The sequence below is a fragment of the Phacochoerus africanus genome, chromosome X (assembly GCF_016906955.1).
Source record: "Phacochoerus africanus isolate WHEZ1 chromosome X, ROS_Pafr_v1, whole genome shotgun sequence".
Taxonomy (NCBI): Eukaryota; Metazoa; Chordata; class Mammalia; order Artiodactyla; family Suidae; genus Phacochoerus; species Phacochoerus africanus.
Window position 1 is genome coordinate 76,342,689 of NC_062560.1, and position 23,879 is coordinate 76,366,567.

A 23,879-nucleotide genomic window follows, 5' to 3' on the forward strand; every position below is an offset into this window, starting at 1 on the left:
TTATTCTCACATTCATAAAACATTAGAATAATGTATGTGAAATATGCAGGAGGCAAGAGAAAGCTAAAAATATATTAAAATATTTTGTATAACTTGGTAAGGACAAAACTCAAACATTTTATTTTACATAACTTTTAAGATAATAAAAAATCAATGAATAAAATATTTCTGTACATTACATTGAATGTTACATCAATTATGTCGAAGATCTTTTTTTGATTTATGTTTTAGCTTACAATGATGCACTAGAACTCAGAATACTAACATGAATTACAAAACAAAAATGAACTGACATAAAATAGACATATAGTGGTTCCAGTGATAAGACAAAAATATCATGAGAAAATGAAATATTTTTGCTAAGTAATAAAATGTGAATTCCTTTGCAATATTAACTCCTAGATACTTCATCTCAATCCAATTAGAACAATCCTCAGAACATCACAGGGAAATGACATTCTGTGCCAGAAAATTTTTCATGGTTTCTCTTTGACACCCCTCAGTAATTTATTTGCTATTTCTTTCTCTTTTATCTTCTCTTGCTCGATCTTAAGCTTTCTTCTCCCTATAAGCTTTAAAATATTCACATTAATGTATGTATGGGAGTCTAGTAATGGATCTATTATTAATGAATTAGTAATATCCATCATTAATCATTACAATTTGTTATCTAGCCATCTATCTTCCCATTTGTGTTTTATTTTCCATACTTACCACATGATCAGGTAAGACAGAGATAGCAAGTACATTTCATTTTGTGTGCCACATCTAAATAGGAGTGTCATTCTAGTTTGAGAGAAGAGCTGGAGCTTGTATCTTTGCTGAATGAAGAGTCTATGAACATCCAAATATTTGGGGGTAGTTTGGAAGGCGACAAATAGTGGCAAACATGGTATATATTCCCCGTAACTGATTTAAACTGTAGCCAGTATCGAATATTTTGGTACTAAATTAATTGAATATAGCTACAGCTTGTGTCTCATTTAGTAGTACAAGTTTTGGGACACCCTAAAAATTTTTTGTTATTTTGGATTGAAGTTTATAATATTATACTGACATTTATTGAATGCTTATTCTGCACTAGGCATGGTTTTAAGTTGTTTTTGTTTGTTTGTTTGTTTTAACCGGTGTTAATTACTGGCATTATCTTCACTGCACAAATGATGAAACTGAGGAATGAACTTAGGGTAAAATCACATCCTTTTCCTTCAACACATACTTGCTTTAGATCAAAGTCTGTGAGTAAGTGGAAGGCTATGTATGAAGGTAATACAAAATTCTGTTCTTCCTGAAATGGTTAATTCAATGTAAGTACTATTTTTTGGAATTCATTGCAAGCCATTAATTTGCAAACCAAGTTGAATATCCTTTACACCTGAAGATGATGCCTCAGTTTTCTCAATATTTCTGTTGGTCAGACACTTGGGAACCAACTATGAGGTTGATGGATACAGTTTGAACTCTTTCAAGCTGTCATAATAAAAAAGGTCATTATAACCAGTGATGAATTCACTTGCTGAGAAGAAAGGTTAATGTAAGACATAGCAATTATTTTTGTCTTGAAATTGCATTTTTTATTCAGTTTTTCTCCTCCTAGATCAAGTGAATGTCAGAGCTAATGAAGTTGGTCTATCTAGGTTTAGAATTGGAGTTGCCCTTCTTGTCTATCAAAAGCATGACAGAGTTAGGAGTTCCCGTCGTGGCGCAGTGGTTAACGAATCCGACTAGGAACCATGAGGTTGCGGGTTCGGTCCCTGCCCTTGCTCAGTGGGTTAAGGGTCCGGCATTGCCGTGAGCTGTGGTGTAGGTCGCAGATGTGGCTCGGATCCCTCCTTGCTGTGGGTCTGGCATAGGCCGGTGGCTACAGCTCCGACTCGACCCCTAGCCTGGGAACCTCCACATGCCGCAGGAGCGGCCCAAGAAATAGCAAAAAGACAAAAAAAAAAAAAAGGCATGACAGAATTAATGAGCTTGATATCATCAGGTGATGGTCAAATTTGTCAAACATTTGAAGAAATAAAATAATAATTACTAGCATCATTTTCTGTAATTTAATGCATCAATTTATCATACTTTAAGTCATATAGTATGAAACTGGGAAAAATTATAATTTGATTTGCTTTACCAATCAAATAATATAAATTTTTACTGTATTTTTCCTTTTAAAAAAGGAATTATTCATTTGACTGGGATTGTAAATATTATAATATAACATATAAGTGAAAAATCAAAAGACAATGCTAATGATTTTTTAAAAAACCTATTATTTCAGAAGTTTTATCTATGAGATTTCTGACATTTTAAAGGATATAAAATAGTGAAGATTTTTTTCTGTGTGAAGAATGATTATTACTTTTTAGTTGAAATTATTGTATCATTACACAAGAAGTTAAATGTGAAACAGGAATACTTACAATAATTTAATTACAAATGACTTTATCTTTAATAATGTCATTACAAGTACATGATGTTCCTGTCTGAACAATACAAACCATTGGCAAATTCAGGTATCCAATATCAGCTTAGGGCACTTTTTAGGGACAGAGGACAAGTAACTTTACATTTACATTAACAATTTATTTAATAAAAAATAAGGCTGATCAAACTCCTAGAAGAAAACATAGGCAAAACATTCTCTGATATCAACCATACAAATGTTTTCTTGGATCAGCCTCCCAAGACAACAGAAATAAAAACAAAAATAAACCAATGGGACCTGATCAAACTGACAAGCTTTTGTACAGCAAAGGAAACCATAAAAAAAAATAAAATAAAAGACAGCCTATGGAATGGGAGAAAGTAGTTTCAAATGTTGCAACTGATAAGGGCTTAATCTCTAAAATATACAAAAATCTTATACAACTCAACAGCAAAAAAACCCAACAACCCTGCTGAAAAACGGGCAAAAGACGTTAATAGACATTTCTCCAAAGAAGATAAACAGATAGCCAACAAGCACATGAAAAAATGCTCAACATCACTAATTATTAGAGAAATGCAAATCAAAACTGCTATGAGGTACCACCTTACACCAGTCAGAATGGCCATCATTATAAAGTGAACAAATAATAAGGGCTGGAGAGGTTGTGGAGATAAGAGAACCCTCCTACACTCTTGGTGGGAATATAAATTGGTACAAACACTATGGAAAACAGTATGGAGGTACCTCAGAAAACTAAATAGATAACTACCATTTGATCCAGTAATCCCACTCTTGGGCATATATCTGGGCAAAGTTTTCCTTGAAAAAGACAAATGCACCCATATGTTCATTGCATCACTATTCACGATAGCTAAGACATGGAAACAACCCAAATGTCCATTGACAGATGAATGGATTAAGAAGATGTGATACATACACATAATGGAATACTACTCAGCCATAAAAAAGAACAAATTAATGCCATTTGCAGCAACATGGATGGAACTAGAGACTCTCATACTAAGTGAAATAAGTCAGAAAGAGAAGGACAAATACCATATGATATCACTTATGTCTGAAATCTAATATATGGCACAAATGAACCTTTCCACATAAAAGAAAATTATGGACTTGCAGGACAGATTTGTGGTTGCCAAGGGGAGGAGGAGGGAGTGTTATTGACTGGGAGCTTGGGGTTAATAGGTGCAAACTATTGCCATTGGAATGGATATGCAATGAGGTCCTGCTGTATAGCACAGGGAACTATATCTAGTCACTTATGATGGAACATGATGGAGGATAATGTGAGAAAAATAATGTGTGTGTGTGTGTGTGTGTGTGTGTGTGTGTGTTAGACTGGGTCACTTTGCTGTACAGTAGAAATTGACAGAACACTGTAAACCAACTACAATGGAAAAAATAAAAATCTTTTAAATTAAAAAAAAAATAAGGCTGAGGCGTCATTCCTTCAGTGCTTTCAGCAAAGTTTTTGGCCTCAGAAGATTGCCTTCTCAGCTAAGTTGTCTTTCAAGCAAAAGGCCATTCTCTACTGAAAAGCTGAAAGGACTAGAATAAGGGAATTCCTTCATTTTTGTCAGAGAATGCAAAAGGGAAAAAAAAAAACTTGTCTGGACAAACACCCTGGAAATTTTACTTACTGGTATCAATACAATTTAAAAAATAATTTAACTAGTTTTCTAGTTATATAATTCTTTCATTTGGATGAATAATACAATCAAGGTTTCTAGCATTATTGGAAATAAAAATTTAGGTTCAGCAATTCCTGTTTCTGGGCATTGGAATGCCAAGTCCTATGATTTTCTAGGTGAGTGACATTGACCAAGTGATTAATTGCTTCATTTTCCAGTTAATAAATTTATAAAATTTATCTAATATTATATATACAATCTATTTCATGGAATTGCTGTGATAATGAGATAAATCCTAATATAGGAATGAGCTTTATATAGATCATAGTATCTCATCTATTACTGCAATTTATCTGTGCATATACTGACACCGTTTATAAAATTAATAGTAGTACACATTTTAAATGAAATAAAACATAAATATCTTAAAGAAAACAATGTCAGAATGTGGTATGAGAAAAAGAATGTATATATATATGTATGAATGGGTCACTATGCTGTACAGCAAAAATTGACACAACATTGTAAATCACCTATAATATAATAAAAAAAAAGAAAAAGAAAAAAATAGCCAAGAGAATATCTCTGCCATATCTCTGACTAATAGAATCTTGTATAATGTGGAATTGTAAGGAATCTGCTCTTATAGAAAGCTTTCTCCTTTTTAAATACTATCAATCAAAAAAATATGAAAATGAGTATAAAAATGTAACCTGTCATACTGACAGAGGTTTTACCATTTTTCAATGTAATACATGTTTTATTATTTTTTATGATTACTGTCACTCAGTTTTCAGCAATTCCTTAGTAATTATTGTAAAAAGTATTACTGGAACATAGCTAAGTTTTCTTGTATAATGATTTGTCTCTTTCTATATTTTCTTAAAAACCTTCCCCTTGGTGCTATGTATGTTTCCATTGGGGATTTTCATATATTGGAAAGGCATTTGCAGCCTTCTCGTGTTTATTAGAATGTGAATAGAGATTGTGTCAAGTTCACTGGATTTTTCATTTTAAAATGGTTAATGTTATGTGAATTTCACTCAAATTAAAAATGTTAACTAAAAAATAAATGTAGGACTCAAAGTAGAGCTTATGATTTATCTCAGCATTAACTTCTGGAAAATTTGCAATGAACAAAGCACTGTATACTGAGTGAGATTGAAATACATAAAGCCTCATAACATCACACGTGACTCTGTTATTTGAGGAATGCAAGTAACTTAAAAAGCTTTATATTGTTTTATAGTTTTTATTTACATTGCTAATGCTTAATTTTCAAAATGTAAAATCATGCTTGTCATGAAAATATAAGCTGAAAATATTCCAAAGAGACTTTTAATTCATTAATTAACTAGGGAATCTGTAAAATGTTAAAACTGGTTCAGAGTATTTGAGGAGTCAGGGATTTTTAGGCAGTTTTATAAAGGAATGTTATGGCATTAAGAATGTTAGGATATGATATAAAAGTGCTTAATGTTCAACAGGAAAAGAAGCCCTACCATTTTGTGTTATCTTTCCTCCCAGACAGAATTTACTTATATCTGTACAAGGCTGCAACTTCACTAAGCCTGGTACCTTTAATAAATTATAAACAGGTGAACAAATTTCATTTTCTAAATCTTTGGGTGGTCCTGTGCTCCTCATTGAAATTGAAAAGACATGTCACTCACTTCTATTTACTTATTTTCAAATTTACAATAATTTTTCTTAACAATTTATTATACTTTGAACATCTCATGTGATGAAATATTCAATAAAATAATAACCAACTGATATTTCACTGTGAATAATGATATATCATAATAATTATTGCAAAATAATGATTAATATTCTTAATAGACAATATACTGAGAGTTTTGATACATTAGGATTATACCAACAGGAAAATAGACATAGGACATAAAAAGTTCTCTTCCTTCAGAAATTTGCTCAAAGTGGAGTTCCCATTGTGGTTCAGTGGGTTAAGAACCCTACATAGTGTCTGTGAGAACGTGGTTTGGATCACTGGCCTCACTCAGTCAGTGAGAAAAGGATCCAGTATTGCCCCAGGCTGCAGCATAGTTTGCAGATGTGGTTCAGATCCAGTGTTCCCCATGGCAGTGGCAGGCCAGCAGCTGCAGTTCCAATTTAACCCCTAGCCCAGGAACTTACATATACTGCCGGTGTGGCCCAAAAAATAAAAATAAAAATAAATAGAAATAGAAAAAGAAAAAAGAAATTTGCTCAAAATGTCACCTCCTCAGTATGACTTCTCTGACCACTCTATTTAAAATTGCATTCTCTGGAGTTACAGTCGCGGCTCAGTGGAAACGAATCTGACTAGCATCCATGAGGATGCAAGTTCAATCCCTGGCCTCGTTCAGTGGGTTAAGTATCCAGCATTGCTGTGAGCTGTGGTGTAGGTTGCAGACACAGCTCAGATCTGGCATTGCTGTGGCTGTGGCATAGGCCAGCAGCTACAGCTCCAATTTGACCCCTAGCCTGGAAACCTCCATATGCCGCAGGTGTGGCCCTAAAAAGACAAAAAGGCGAAAAAAAATTAAATTAACTTGCAATCTCTTCTCCCCACCATAAACAACTCATATCACACCTTACTGCCGTTCTGAGTTTCATTTTTTCACAATTATTTATTAACTTCTGATGTATGTATCATACATATATTTGTTTATTTACTGGGTCTCATCTTTATTTTTTTAGCACGAATCTTTTTTTTTTTTTTCTGTTTTGTTCACTACTGTATTCTCAATTTTAAGAACAATGACTGGCACATAAGGATTATTTAATAAATGTTTTTGGGTCAATGAATGAATAAGTGAACAGTAAATTCCTTTATTATAAAAATGGCCACTAGAGATATACAATATTAAAACACACTGATGTTCATTTTTTTTTTTTTAATTTTCTTCCTTTGGCTTTTATTTCATACTGATTGCTGACTCATAGAACTTACACATTTTAATTACTAAAATTCAAAATATTCTTTATTATTTCTTCCACTTTTCTTTGTTTAGAAAATCCACATTAGTCAAAGGCATGGAGTCATCTCCTGACAGATGTTAGAGCTAAGAACTTAGTATATATAATCAAATTGATTTCATGAATCAGTACTAAAGAAAAAATATCAATTAATAACATTAATAGAATACATCCCAAATGAATTTAAGAATTAAATGAATTATATTTAAGGAAAAATATAGAAATAATACAAATCAAGCTACTGTTTATTTGATCTTCTACTCTCTAATTTTATAGGTGGTTATCTTGGAATAACGGTCACTTTATTTTCAGTTTTTGGCCCTTAAAAACAGTACTGAAATACATATTTTTGTATATATACCCTTATAAATTGATACCTAACTTGTCACTTTCTCAATGATATATTAAAATACAAAAATATCCTACATCTCTGCTAATGATAAATTGTTACTATTTTATATTGGAAGGGAGTAATATGATATCTCACTATCACTTTAATTATATAGCTCCTTGACAATTAGTAACTTTTAGCATATTTTCATATGATTGTTTACCATTTTAATTTGATCATCTATGAAGAGTCTATTTACATATTTTCCTTGCTTTTTGGTTGGGTCTTTAATTCTTGTTACTATAAAATAATTACTATTTTCAATATCTGTGAGTGGGTTTCTGTTTTTCTGTATATATTCATTTGCTTATATTTTATATTCCACATATAAGTGATATAATACATTATTTGTACTTCTCTGACTTATTTCATTAAGCATAACATTATCTATGTCTACCCACTATTCTGTAAATGGCAGAATTATTTTTATGGCTGAATAATGCTTCATTATAAACAGATATAGATATAGAAATATATACCACATCTTATTTATTCATTTATCTGTTGATAGAAATTTGGGTTGCTTTCGTATTTTGGGTATTGTAAATAGTGCTGCTATGAACACTGGAATGCATATATCTTTACAAATTTAGTGGTTTTGTTTTTCCCAAGTATTTATTCAGGAATGGAATTGCTGGATTATATGTAGTTTTATTTTTAGTTTTTTGAAGAAATTCCATACTGTTTTCCATAGTTGCTTCATAATTTAAATTCCCAACTATGTTTAGGTGGTGTCCCTTTTCTCCATGTCCTTTCCAATATTTGTTATTGGTAGATTCATTGATGATAGTCATTCAGACTGGTGTGAAGTGATGTCTCGCTGCTGTTTTGATTTACATTTCTTTATTAATTAGCAATGTCAAGCATCTTTTCATATGCATGTTTACTGTTTACCATCTGTGTATCTTCTTCAGAAAAATATCCACTCAGGTCTTCTGCTCATTTTTTAAATCAGCTTGTTTTTTTGGTATTGAGTTCAATGAGCAATTTATGTTATTTTTGTCATTAACTCCTTATGGGTCATAACATTTGCAAATATTTTCTCCCATTCTGTAGTTTCCTTTTTGCTTTGTTTATGGTTTCCTTTGAGGTGCAAAAGCTTTTAAGTTTAATGATGTACCACTTTTGTTTTTATTCATTTTGCCTGAAGACTCACAAAAATACTGCTATAATTTATCTCAAGGAGTGTTCTGCTTATGTTCTCTTCTAGGAGATTTATGGTTTCAGGTGTTACATTTAGGTCTTTAATCCATTTTGAGTTTATTTTTGTATTGGTGTGAGTAAATGTTCTAATCTTATTGTTTACATGTAGCTGTCCAGTTTTCCCAGTACCACTTATTGAAGAGACAGTTTTTTCTCCGGTGTACACTCTTACTTCTTTTATCAGAGATTAAATGACCATAAGTATGTGGGTTTATTTCTGGGTCCTCTCTCTTGTTCCATTGATATATGTGTTGTCACTACAGTGGCTTGAGTCACTACTATGGCATGTGTTTTATCCCTCGCCTGGGAACTTACACATGCCATGAGCACAGCAAAAAAAAAAAGAAAAAAAGATTTCAAAATGAAATCTTTCTAAATTTTCTTTTTATCCATCTTAAAAAAGTACTCTGCATCCCCATTTATTTTACTTTTGTCTTTTTAGGGCCACACCTGTGGCATATGGAGGTTCCCAGCTAGTGGTCAAATCGGAGCTGTAGCCGCTGGCCTACACCACAGCCACAGCAATGCCAGATCCAAGCTACGTCTGCAAACTATAGTGCAGCTCATGGCAGTGCCAGATTCTTAACCCACTGAGTGAGGCCAGGGATCAAACCTGCTCCTCATGGATACAAGTCAGACTCATTTCCACTGACTCATGACAGGAACTCCCCCTATGTTATATTTTAATTTGTAAGTTAGGCACAGTAATAAATTAAAAATGATAACTAATAATAAAATACAGGTCTTAGACCAATATACTGTAACAACATGTGTTTTACACTATGGTCAAAACTCTTGCACTATGAGCTATAACAGCAATACTAGCACAAAGTTCTTTTTCCTTTTTCACAATTTTACAAATAGAAGATTCATTCTTACCATAGATCTTAGAAACTTGGTGTACAATTTTTTTTCTTTCCTTACTAAGTCAAGAACTTTCACCTTTTAATTTAAAGGAAGCATTTTATGGCTTTTCTTTGGCTTATCTAAATGGCTACCATCACTGCTTTTGGGCTTCAGGGCCATTATCAAATAAGGATTACTTGAACACAAACACTGGAATACTGCAACAGTTGATCTGATAACTGAGATAGCAAAGTGACTAACAGGTGTGATACACTGGACATTATAGGAAGATTAGGGTTATTTTAAGGTTTGTTTCTACAGATTTCTCAACCCCAAATCCCCTATGTCTGGTAATAAGACTGTCTTCCTTCCTCCTGAGGCAGGTAGGGTATCTTTCACAGGGGAGTTCCATGACCTCTTTCAGGGAAGAATGGTAAGAAAGGGGCATAGGAGTGGACTTTCTGCTTATACCGTTTTCTCAAACTCCTTCAGCTTAAGATATTTAATATGCCACAGCATCATATTTGGGGGTCCTGAACCCCATCGCATACATACATTATTACTTTTTACTGATGGAGACCTCACCCAGTAGCAGCTAATTATTGACATAAAAGATTTCTAAGTTGACTGGAAGAAATAACATACTGATTTGTTTTTATATGTGGTGACAGTTATCAATTGATATAGATAAAAATATTTCACCATTTAACAAGGTCAGTTGTTGCTTTTAGAAAAATAATTCCAAAAAATCGCATGAGCTAAGAAACTATAGATTTTCACTTACTTCCAAAATTGCCGTATGTTGAAAAATGAAGTATATCAGCACAGTGTATGTTTAGTCTTCAGATACAACTGCTCTTTTTCCAGCATTGCACTAAAGGCTAATCCCAATGACTAATTTTTATAATTAAAATATAGAGTCAGACTTTCTAGTGACATTCATCTTGCAATTTAGTTAACTTGTATATATCTAGGGACAGTACAGGATTTGATTACATTCTTATCAGTTGTTAGAGTGGATCTATAGTTTCTGACTGGACGTTCAGTTTCTACTTTATTCTGCTAAACTGTAAGATAAAATCCTTGGCAACAACTAATTTTAATGTAAATGAAGTACTAAAGAAAAAGGTAATAGATTTTTAAGCCACCATCTTGACCCAATAAGGTACACATTGAACTGTCTTAATCACTCCATTATTATCATATATATGACCCATCTTGGGGAAGACTTTTTTATTGTCTTGGGTCATTTGCATTTAAGTGGATGCATAATGAAGAAAATATGTACACCACAAGGTAGCATTTTTGCTTTTAGTAAGTATAGATTTAATGCATTTTGTTCTTTTAGATCATAGAAGGCAGATTCACAGAATTTGACTAATACCAAATTCGAACAGAATTTTTATTGAATAACAGAAATTCAAATGTACTGAAACAAGGGAGAGAGACAAACTGTGTCTTTTTGAGTCTGTTTTAGGTATATAAAGTTGATGTGGGTTATTACTGAATGTTGTCTTATTAATGAATAAAATAAGTGAATCCTGGGAATTGAGTTTGCAGAGTGAGAAAAAGGATCAGCAAACAATTGAGTTATATAAATACTGATACCACATTGAATATCATTAAAAGCAGTTTATCATTGTTTTCAGATAATGATGAGATTTCAAGTAACATGCAAAAGTTATCAATTTGAAAGAGCATTTGAAATGAAGACCTCATTTTATTTTGTTATCTGACATTTTAAAAGAAAACACTAAATTGGAAGACAAAATTTTGATTTATCAAAAACATCAAAATATCTGAAATAGGACTATTTGTGTTCATTTGATTCATATAATATAATACCAATTATTTATTTTATTTTTTTTTTTATTTTTTATAATCAGAGCTGTAGCCCCTGGCCTACACCAAAGCCACAGCAACACGAGATCCGAGCCACGTCTGCAACATACACCAAAGGTCACAGGCAACATTGGATCGAACCCGCAACCTCATGGTTCCTAGTAGGATTCATTTCCACTGCTCCACAATGGGAACTCCTGATTATTTTTGTTTAAATGGTGACTGTAACTATATGAATATGTTTTACTGTGATTTTTTTTTTTCTTGACAAAAATGTTCACATTCCCCCAGGGTCAACATTTTAGTGTCACTTATATTTCACTAGCAAAAGTTCAAAGAACAGACATACAACACTGTTTTTAAAAGAAGCATGTGTACGGGTGTATGTGTGTGTACATATTTATCTAAATATTGATATTTATCTCATCTATCTGTCTATAGGTATGGAAAAAAAAATCCTTCCTTGGAAACAGCTCTAAACCAAGGTAAATAGTATGTTAGCAGATTTGATTCTAAATAGACATTTACTTTCTCCTTATAATAGGGACCTGAAACTGCATAATAGCATGTAATGTAGTATTGTACAACTACATATTTTGAAATCCTTTTTTTCCCCCTTCTGATGAGAAGCATCTCCATGAAGTTTACATTGCACAGAGATAGAGAAGTCCTAGAGAAGACAGGGTTAAACTGCTACATCTCAAGGCATAGAGAAAGGATGTGTGTGTTTTCCAAGAAGAAATTTTGAGTCACTTTTGTCTATTATCAAAGGTCTGTGGTAATTACTATTTCAAATTATCTTTCTTTTTATTAAGGGGGAAGACAATTTTCTTTCCAATGTTCTGATCTTTTATAATACTTGAAGCATTTTGAGAGGAATAGGGGAGGTTTGTATATTTTTTATTTTTCCTTTTCAGTCAGTTTTATTGAGAGGTAATTTATATGCAGCATAAATTTTCATATATGGTTTTTTATATACAGGTTTTTCATGCATCAATACAGTTTTTTTAGTATGCAGTTTTATGATTTTAACACATACAGTCATGTAACCACAACCACAATCAAGATACAGAAAAATTTTATCACCCATAAAAGTTCTCCCATGCCCGTTTCTAGTCAGCCCCTCCTACTGCTCCAGCTCAGGAAGACATTGATCTACCTATTTTGTCTCCCTGTGGTTTTTCCCTTTTCCAGAATATCACATCAATGGAATCATATAGTATGTAGCCTTTTGAGCCTGGCTTCTTTCATTTAACCTAATGCATAATTGTATGGTACTGGCACAAAGACAGGAATATAGTCAGTGGAACAGGATAGAAAGCCCAGAATTAAACCCAAACACCTACAGCCAACTAATCTATGACAAAGGAGGCAAGAATATACAATGGAGAAAAGACAGCCTGTTCAATAAGTGGTGCTGGGAAAACTGGACAGCCACATGGCAAAGAATGAAATTAGAACACTCCCTAACACCATAAATAAAAATAAACTCAAAATGGATTAAAGGCCTAGATATAAGAGGTTTGTACATTAATAAGGATAGGTGGTCTTTGAACTCCTTCTAGAGCCACATTTCTGGTTTTGTAAAGACTGAATTTATAAGACAAGGGCAATTGATTTTAATTCCTCAAAGAATTGGGTCATAAACTGAATGGTATCAAAGTGTTGACCGGCCCATCCAACTACATTATTTTCAGTTTGCTTTTTTTATATCAAGGAAAAGTCTTTCAACTAAGGTGGAATTCAAAAGATTCCTATGTTTTAGATTTAGAGCTGTGTGTCTATGGAATGCTTTAAAAAATTGTTGTACAAAGACTTTAGAATTTTTCTTTCCCTCTGAGTACACATAGCTCCATTTTAGCTTAGGAAGTATGGCCTTAAAAATAGTTCCTCTCAGGCTCTAAATATTAGCTTCCAAATTGGCCAACTCTGACCATCGAGTTCTTTAGTAAAAAAATGCTTTCACATGTTAAATCTTTGGATTTCCCTATCAAGTGATTCAAAACAAAAATCAATAAACTATATAGGCAAGAGGTGTTCCCAAAGAGGGTGCAAAAGTTGCAGGCTTCCCCAAATCCAAAACAACTCCGAAAGATAGCCAAAAGAAAATAAGATATAGAAAACCGCCCTGCAAGCTAGCAATCAATGGTAAATAAGATATTAGCCATAACTGGGATGAAACCCACATTTCTGTGCAGCCATATTCTTGAGGATCTGAATTTGATGGCCACTTGCATGTACAAGAATTAACACTTGTTTGCCCTGACAGGTGGAAAGCCAAGTAAAGTTTTCAGGATATTCCGGGAAGGACAAATAGAAAACAATAGGTGTCACTTGGAGAGGAAAGATTGATAACCATTGCATACCTCAAAACCAAATTCAAAATAGTCACAATTCAAATAACCAATTCTTACAAATGTTTTTTCTCTTGCCTATCTGAATGTGGAAAATAAAAGACTCTTACCAACTTTGTCCACTTTGTCCCCACAGAGACAGAATAAGAATCCTTTTACCTTCAGCCAGCTTTTACCAGCAATTTAGACTCTCTTAACTGAAACTTCTTGACCAACTAAAGTGTCCCCAGACAATGAGAACGCATCATGGTCACCAGAAACTGTAGGAGAGGAAAACATATTTTATCTACCCTCTTATGATCTTCAGCTGGCTTTGAAAATTAAACTGACAAGGACAGATTACCTGGAGAAGAGCATAAACATTTACATTTACTTAATATGAGTTTTATGTGACAAAGAAGCTTTCATAAGAAAGTAAAGACCAGAAGAAACAACTAGACCTGAGTATTTTTATGTGAGATTTTATGAAGAGCAGACTGTTGTGGAGGAATATAATAGGTTAAGGAGTAAGAGGTAATTGTAGTAAACTGTGAGAAACTTGTAAGGACCTTTTATTAGGATTTTTCTTGGCATCTTTTTGTTTTCAGAGATATGGATGCTCCTTTTTAATGGTTATAAGGAAGGCACTTCTTACCTAGAGGTCTTATGTCCTGTTTTAGGAAAGAAGAATCAGGGGAGGGGGACAATCAATGTGACCTTTCCATTCAGCCATTTTCTCAAGCTCCTTTGGCTTAAAATATCCATAGGTCAAAGTTCCATACTTTGGGGTAGTGTGTCCTGACCTCCATAAATTTCTTGGGAAAAGGAAAATGAAATTCCATACCTAATTGGGATGCTTAATTTTCCATAATTTGGAGCTCATATAAATTCATAAAGCTTTAGAACTTGAAGGATGCTAAGAGAATATCTAAGCCCTTACCTTCATCATATAAATAACAGAAAAGGGAAGACATGAGAAAGAATATAATCTATTTTAAGAGTTCAGTGATTTAGTACACAGGTAGAATCATCATTATTACTGTGTTTCACCAAGATCTGCTTCACTGTGTTACAGGATTGTTCTAGGAAGTCTATTAAGTACATATTCATTGAGCCCTCAAATCTTGTGCTAGGTGCCTAAGCACAAGGATTTTCAAATAATGTGTGGTGGAGCTTTACACCTATATGGAGAGAGGGTTACAATGGAGGTTTGGTGGGCAGAGATTTAAAATACTCAAGCACTCTTTCAACAAGAGAAACTCTACTCGTGTTTTTGTTTTTGTCTTTTTAGGGCCACACCCGTGGCATATGGAGGTTCCCAGGCTAGGGTCTAATCGGAGCTCTTGCTGCCAGCCTCGGCCAGAGCCACAGCAATGCAAGATCCTTTTAACCCACTGAGCAAGGCCAGGGATCAAACCCTCAACCTTATGGTTCATAGTCAGATTTGTTTCCTCTGCACCACGGTGGAAACTCCAAAACTCTACTTAGTTTTATGTATAACAGTTCAGGACTAAAACATCATATTTACAAAATGGTACAGTTGCCAAATACAAGTATATTTTGAGGGTTAGATCATTTCAGAGTGGCTGGAGTTTAGGCAATATGATGAGGAAGGAGTGGAAATGGCTTCAAAGTGAAGCAGAGGATAGTTGACCATTCACTATTTTCAGTAAGTTCAGATTTTATCCTCCAGGTAATGGGGAAGTCATTGAAAAGTCATTATATATATATTTCATAATAAGTTGTTTATACTTCTATCCCTTGATTTTTCAGTGCTGTATATGAATTATTAACTACTTAACTATGAAAGAAGAGACTATGCCTCACTTACCACAACCACTATCACCATTGCACTAAAGTCACCCCAATTATCTGGCACACACACACTTTCCCTGACAAATTGCGGTGATCATATAAATTCATTCCTCAGATGGCCAGCTCTAGCGAGCCCTGGTGCCATCCCTCTGGATTCACTACCTTCATTGTGAATCTTCATCTCTTGGGCTGCCCTTAGTCAATGACTGAGCACTACAATGGTACAGGAAAATAATTTTGACCTCACAGATTCCCTGAATGCATTTTGAGGACCTCTAGCAGTTCTGCACCACACTTCATGAAAAGTTGTCCTAAACTGTGCTCAACATACCATAGTTAGCTAGGATTCAAATATTTGTTTAAGAACAATCTCTCTGACAGAAATATAATAAATTGGAGGTGAATAAATTGATGCCAGGGAGAACAATTTGAATGCTTTAAAAAAACTCAAACTAGGTACAAGAAAATTTAGAACTGTGGCAATAACAGTGAAGATAGGACAGAAGACTGACTAATAGATATTTGGGAGTGCTAAGATGTAGAATCAGAGAGATGAAAGAGTCAAAAAAGACTCAAAAATTTCCTTCTTTAATAGAAATACATCATATTGTGATATTTATGAAAGCCCTTTTTCTCCCACTGAATGTGAACAACTTGTCACTAGGGATATGTCATCTTGTAAATGTTTATTTCTGTATCTGTGCAACTAAGGACATATTATTTTTCTTATAAGATAGCTATGAGGATTAAATTTAATAATGTCAAGGTGAAACACTTAGGTCTTGGCACTTAGAGCAATAAAATTCAGTTATTATTATTATTATTCCCTTCTTCAACTTTTCCAATTTTTAGGCCTTAGGAATATCAGTTACTTTGTGGGGCCAGGGCTACTCTGCTGCAAAACTCCAAGGTCACCAGTCATATTGTAAATAATCTATGGGAATGGAACCCTTGAAGTTTTTCAGGGACAAAATGAACAGCCATATGCAGTGATCCCACATGGCTCATTTCTTAACCATGCATTTGGCTTCAGGGACGGTGCAGTTGCTGAGACAGACTCCAAAATCTCCGCCTTTAGTAATTTCCATTATATAACATTTATTCCTTCCTCAACCTGAAAACCTGGGGAGAAAATTCCCTAGATATTTCTACTGCAGCCATATTCTCTTGGTACTAAAAGGTGATTAAACAGTAAAACAAACATTGCCATATCTCCACAAAGTGCTTTATATCTGACTGAGTACAATGATTCATTATCAGGCATAGTTTAGAAATATACTGGGTGAATAAAATAATTTTCTGAAAAGGCCTTAATAAGAAAAAATGTATTAATGGTATCATGTACATTTAGAATTTGATAAGGAGGCACAATGAGCCAGTGTTTTTCCATAGTCTTAATTATTTGCTGATAGTAAGTTTATCAAGATATTAATTCAAGCTGATGGGCAGAGATTGGAAACTTCAGTTCCAGGAGCCTGATCAAAAATTTTTTCTTGGTTTGCTTAATGTTCTAGGCAGTACCTGCTGCTGCCCATGCAGAATCTGTAAGTGAGGTGGGACTGGAAAGAAAAAAAATTCATTAGTTTTACAATGGAATGGGCTGCCATGCATGATTGCAAGCTCCTTATGCCTGGAAATATGCAAAGATAATATGATTACATCTCAGGGATGCTGTAAATGATGATTCATGCATTTTAACAGTGGGATGGAGATGTCCTCCAGGTTTCCTCCTAAATCTAGGATTTTATTATTCTATAATTAAAGAATGTTAAGAAGTATTAAAAAAATGATGACTATGCCAACTTTATCTAATATTTTCTCTCTTTGTAATCTTATCTGTTCCTTGGGCTTTAAATGCTTTATAAATGCTAATGATTTCTAGGTCTATAAGTCTAGCCATAATCTATTCCCAGAAATAAAAAAATCTAATATCCATCTTCCTATTTGACATTTCCACTTGAATACTTACTACATATCTCATATTTAATACTTCTAGAACTAAACTATTGATTTTCACCCTCTTATACTGTACCTTTATGTGAACTAGAAAAAAATCCTGTTCTTCAAGATACATTTCTTCCAATTGTTAGAAAACTATAACATACATATTTTATTAAAATGAGAGATGATCTGTAAAAGATTATCTTAACAAACATCAAAATATTATCAAAAGCCTAATTTGAGAATGTTGCTCCCTTAGGTGTGTGCTGGGGCAATTCGAAATAGCGATAGCAGCAGTCTTTTTTATTTCCATGTTTCCCTTCCTTTCTTCCCTATCTCAATAAATGCAACTTTCTGACAATTGCTCAAGCCAACAAGCAAGGAATCATCCTTGATTCATTTCTTTTTCTTACTCCATAAATCAAATTTATCAATAAATTCTGCTAATTCTTATATCCAAAATATAGACTAAAATTCCAGTTAATTTCCTCATGTCCAGTATCACTCTAGTCAAAGCCATTATTATTTTTGTCTGATACCTATTATATGGTTTCTTTACTTCTAAACTCCTTTCTCCTCAGAGCAGTGAAAGGAATTTAAAGAAAAATAAGGAATTCCCATTGTGGCTCAGTGGGAATGAGTAGTAACGGTTAGTAACCATTACTACTAGTAGTTATGACTAGTAACCATGAAGTTGCAGGTTCAATCCCTGGCCTAGCTCAGTGGGTTAAGGACCTGGCATTGCCATGAGCTCTGGTGAAGGTTGCAGACACGGCTCAGATCCTGCATTGCTGTGGCTGTGGCATAGGCCAGTGGCTACAGCTCCGTTTAGACCCCTAGCTGTGGGTGTGGCCCTAAAAAGTCAAAAGATGAAAAAGAAAGAAATTAAGAAAGAAAACAAAAATCGTAAATCAAATCATGTTATCTTCAAGCTTACCAGGCCTATGCTGGGGAAGAACAACTTTTCCTCTAACAACTTCATATCCAGTTCTCAGGGTCCTGCAAATTAAACTGGTAAAAGATAGATTAGCAAGACAAAAAAATAGATTTAATTATATCTGCATGGGTGTTCACAGAAAAATATGGCTTAAAGAAGCATTTAGAATTTGGAGTTTATATACCTTCCTCAAATTCATTACTTTTTAATAGGGAAAACAAGGAGGGGGGAAGTTCACTCAGGATAAAACAAATGGCTTTTTGAAATAAAGAATAGATGAGAGATATGACAGTTTTGTGACAATATCTGTTTAGGTGTAACTTGGAGATTTCTTACCTCCTGTGATATGAAGTCAATCTTTTCTGGTTGCTCCAAGGGAGGAGATTTATGACAATTGAGTTGTTTTGAGTTCTTCTAGGAGTCTCTACTTTTAGGCAGATATGAAATTTCAGAAACTTAAATACCTTTTGTTCAATGTAAATTTTATATCACAGTGGCATATTCTGGGCTTTTTTACTGCCACCTTACAAACTCCAGGGAAAAGCATTCACAAGGAATATTATGTGAACTGTATCCCGAGGAGTTGTGTAGTCGTATAACCCAGTGGCCTTGTAAACCATTTGCTTTCTCCCCTTTAGTAAGGAATAAGACTAAATTATATAACCTGGCCCTGTGACCTGACCTCTTCTACTTTATCCTCACCTACTTTTCCCCCTTACACCATTATTTCAGTAATACTGATTGATCTCTCTCTTATCCTTTGCATTTACCAAGCTAATTTCCAACATTATCTCCTTTGCACTAGCTATTCCCTCTGTCTGGAATAGTATTTCCCCTGTTATTCACACTGTTGGATCCTTTTGTCATTCATACTTCAGATAAATGTCATATCTTCACATGATCCTTCACAGTCCTTAGGATCTCAGTCACTCTTTACTATATCTCTTATTATTAATTCTTTGTACATTATTTATTACTATCTGATTTTTTAAATTTTCTTGTTTATATTTTTTACTCTTTGCCTTCCTACACAAAATGTCAGCTACTGAAAGCCAATCATCAGCATCTATAACAGTGCTTGGCACATAGAAGGAACACAATACATATTTATTTAATAAAAAGATAATACAATGAAGTTCATTTCCTAGAGTCTGACTTTTAATCAATAAGTTTTTGAAAAGTTATTAAACCTCTTTGCTCTTTTCATCAAGCTTATTGACTTCTTCCTTCTCTTTTTTTTAAACTCTTCTTGTTTTCCCTTCAAATTTATTTCTATGTCCTGTTGTTTCTTGCATTTTTCTGTCTCATTCTTTTTTTTTCTCCTCTTGCTCTCTACCTTTAACTGAAAACAATAAGTGGCTTTATTATATTTAATATTGGTAGGTCTTTTTCAAACATTTTTAGCATAAGGGGCTAGTATATAGGAGGTTGTGATTTTATTAAACTAATATTTGTTAGGTAGAACATCAATCTGCATGATCATGAGCCATTATTCAACAAAAGACTGCAAAGGAATTGAATTAGGAAAGTTTATTGCTCACAGGTCATTCAGGAAGTACACAGCTTGCCTCAAGGAGACACATGGGGAGGTCAATGCAGGGAGAAGGCAGAGTGTGAGCAGCAGGACCAGAGGCACATGCTTTTATTATGATCTGTAGTTGGAGTGCTTTGAGGTTTCCTGGGCTGATGCTGGATTGGTCAATTCAAACCAGAAAGAATAGGGTTTTGGTAAGCCCCTCAGTGGTCTTATATAAGGACCATATAAAAGGAAGGACCTGGGAGATGTGAGAGACTTGGCTTACAAGTGTTGCTAGAGAAGTCCTATCAGAAACTTACTTTTACTTATGACTCTGAGGGCTGATATCTAGGCCATGTGTTTGTAGGAGAGGCTAATGACAATTTAAGACCTCTTCAGGCCAGCTGGCCATACAAAATGGATGCTGAGACAGCAATATCATGGAGTAAGTTAGCTAAACTTTCAAACGGAGAGCTTCCCATGCTCAAAGCACTGTTCTACAGACTGTGGAAGATTTACTGATTAATAAATTGCAAGTCCTGTCCTTAAGAGTTTACATCTAATAGAAGAGGTAATCCATAACAATTAATGAGCTTCAAAGAGGAAAATATGTATGGAAAACATGCTGACTATGATGTGAATGTGGAACTAATTTATGGAACATGAAACACTGTTGTTAAAAATCCACTTTTAAAAATAATTTACATTAAACAGTTTGGTTGCTATCTAGATACAAGAAACTAAGTTGTATGTATATAGCTTTTTTAAAATGCCTTTTGAAACTTTGAAAACATTGAAGACTTTTTTCCACATATATACATTAGTGAATTATTATGTGACCTTACATTGTATTTAAACTTCAAAATGAGGATAAGATGAGGAAAAGGAGAGAAAGGGAGAAAGACTTTTTTTTTAAATCCCTGAAATATGTAATAGTTAATGCCATGAAAATGAAGAGATCTGAGCTATTTTGTGCATTTACCTACCTTGCTTGCTGCCCAAAAATGATGCCATCAGCATGTGAATCCATGCAGTCAAGTCAAATTAGACTGAAAGACTCGTCTCTTTTTACTCCAAAAAGCTCATTAATTTAGTACTCACAAGTAGCAGATGGTAAGGTAAGCTAGTTGAATAATGATAAGATTTAGGTCTGTAGCCAGGCCTGCAAGCAATTTACCTGTATTGCTTCCTTCCCTTCCCTCCCACTCCCCATGAATTTTCTCCCTATATGAAAACATTTTAAGAGGTTTGGCCAGAAAATACCACTACTTCTTTAAGATGTTAGAACAAGAAATGATTTGCCAGTGAAAATGATCCCTTACTAGGATCAGGAGTAATACATACATTTGGTTGCCCTGCCTGGGTAATCAGTGCATTATATATGGCTTGTCCATTTTTATTATATAAAAATCCCAAAATTTAAGAGAAAGTAAGAAAATTGATTGAAGTTCATTTCACTAGGTGGCTTCACAATATGTGTTGAGTTAAAATAATCCATTCTCAAAATAGAAATTGTGTCATTAATTTTATAATTACTAGAACAGATATTTCTTTGAAGAAGCTGACCTACAAAATACACGTTAGCTATTGGTACATTAATTGTTGTTTATTTCATGGCTTTAGCTTTTCTTTACTTATCACAAAACACAGCTGTGGCATGTAGCTAGTTTTTCTTGAAGCAAAGGGAGAATTTGTCTCTGACTCAGTAGGTGTTTGATATTAGATTAGATTTCTTCATTATATAATTTAGTTTTACAGATATAGCTTCATCGGGAAGAGAAGAAATGACAGTCTTGGGAGTTTAGCACCATTCTTGAAGATGAGGTATAATTTGTTTTATTCAGCATTTGAGGTCTCCCCTACTACATTTACCTAACCAGTCTAAGCTGAGAGCTAAAGGAAAATATAAATCTTTTTTGCACGCAGAGCTATTCAAAAGCTAGTAGCTATTTTAGTTTTTTGGGGATGATTTTGTTGCAATAACATGGAAACTCTGATACCTCAAGTTTATAGTTTCATTTTTATTTATTTTTTATAATATAACCATGACCCTGATCTTTAGTCATATGTTCCTAGTGTAAGTTCTTTTTGAAAATTAAATTTTAATACATTGAAACAACTGAAATTTGACATTACCCACCAAATTTAAATGACTTCTTTCTACTGAAGAAATAATTTTCTTTCCTTTGAAACTGCCAATAAGAAGAGAATTGGATGTCCTACATATTTTCTGTATATTAAGTCTATCTGAATATGAAAACTAAGGAATTTTATTAAAAAAAAACTGTTCCTGTGCACAAATGGGATAAGCATTCATCTAAATGGTATAGACAAAGTGATACCACATAAGCAAGATACCCACAAGAAATCACTCCCTGCCCTGCCACGACAATCCTTAACAAATGGGCCAAAATATTCACTAGTATGGTTACTTTTCTAAATAAATGAATGAATGAATGAATTTAGGTGCACTGTATCTAGAAAGTCATTACAAAATTACATTGTTATCTAGCAGAGGATGGTTCCTTTGCCTTTTATGAGCTAGATTTTTTGTTTTATTCTTTTTTTTTGTCTTTTTTTGCTATTTCTTGGGCCGCTCCCGTGGCATATGGATGTTCCCAGGCTAGGGGTCAAATTGGAGCCACAGCTGCTGGCCTACACCACAGCCACAGCAACACCAGATCAAAGCCATGTCTGCAAACTACACCACAGCTCATGGCAAATTCAGATTGCTGACCCACTGAGTGAGGCCAGGGATTGACCCACATCCTCATGGATACTAGTCAGATTCGTTTCTACTGCACTGTGACAGGAACTCTCTTGTATTATCAACTTTATAATTTTAGTAATTCATATAGTTTAAGTGGTGAATATTGGTATCTTATTTGTAAAATTCTCAATTTTTAAATTGCATATGATTTGAACATATTTCCATATGTTCCTTAGTAATTTTTTCATAGCATATCTTTTCCTATCTTTTGCATATTTTTGTGTGTTATAATTTAATTTATGATAAAGGTAATGTTTCAACTAAATATTAAGATGGAGTGTTTGATAATGGTTTTTAGAATAATTAGCTCTCCACTTGGGAAAATAAAAACCTGAAATTAAGCTATATGGTAGTAGCTATGTACTGATTTTATCTTTCTAGCATCCCTTTCCCATTCTTTTGTCTCATATCAATTACTAGTCACTTCATTATTATTGCTGTCATTATTATTTTTATTGAAGTATAGATGATTTACAATATTATATTAGTTTCAGTTGCACAAAATAGTGATTCATTATTTTAACAGATTATACTCCATTAAAAGTTGCTACAAGATAGTGAATAATTCCCTGTACTGTACAATATATCCTGTTCCTTATTTATTTTATACATAATAGTTTGAATCTCTTAATCCCATACCCCTATCTTGACCATCTCCCCTTCCATCTCCACTCTGGAAACCACTAGTTTATTTTCTATAGATGTGATTCTGTTTCTGTTTTACTGAAGACCTTTGCTTGTATTATTTTTATTTTTATTTTTTTTTTGTCCTTTTGCCTTTTCTAGGGCCGCACCTGTGGCATATGGAGGTTCCCAGGCTAGGGGTCTAATCAGAGCTGTAGCCACTGGCCTATGCCAGAGATGCAACAAAGCAAGATCTGAGCCATGTCTGTGACCTACACCACAGCTCACAGCAATGCCAGATCCTTAACTCACTAAGTGAGGCCAGGGATCAAACCCGCAACCTCATGGTTCCTAGTCAGATTCGTTAACCACTGAGCCACGACGGGAACTCCAATTGCTTGTATTATTTTTAGATTCCACATACAAGGGATATCATATAGTATTTGTCTTTCTCTGTTTAACTTATTTCACACATAATATTCTTTACATCAATCCACATTGCTGCAAATGGCAGAATTTCATTCTTTTATTTTTTTTTCAGCTTCTCTTTTTTTTTCTTTTATCTTTTTTTTTTTTTTTTTTTTTTTGCAACACCTGCAGCATGTGGAAGT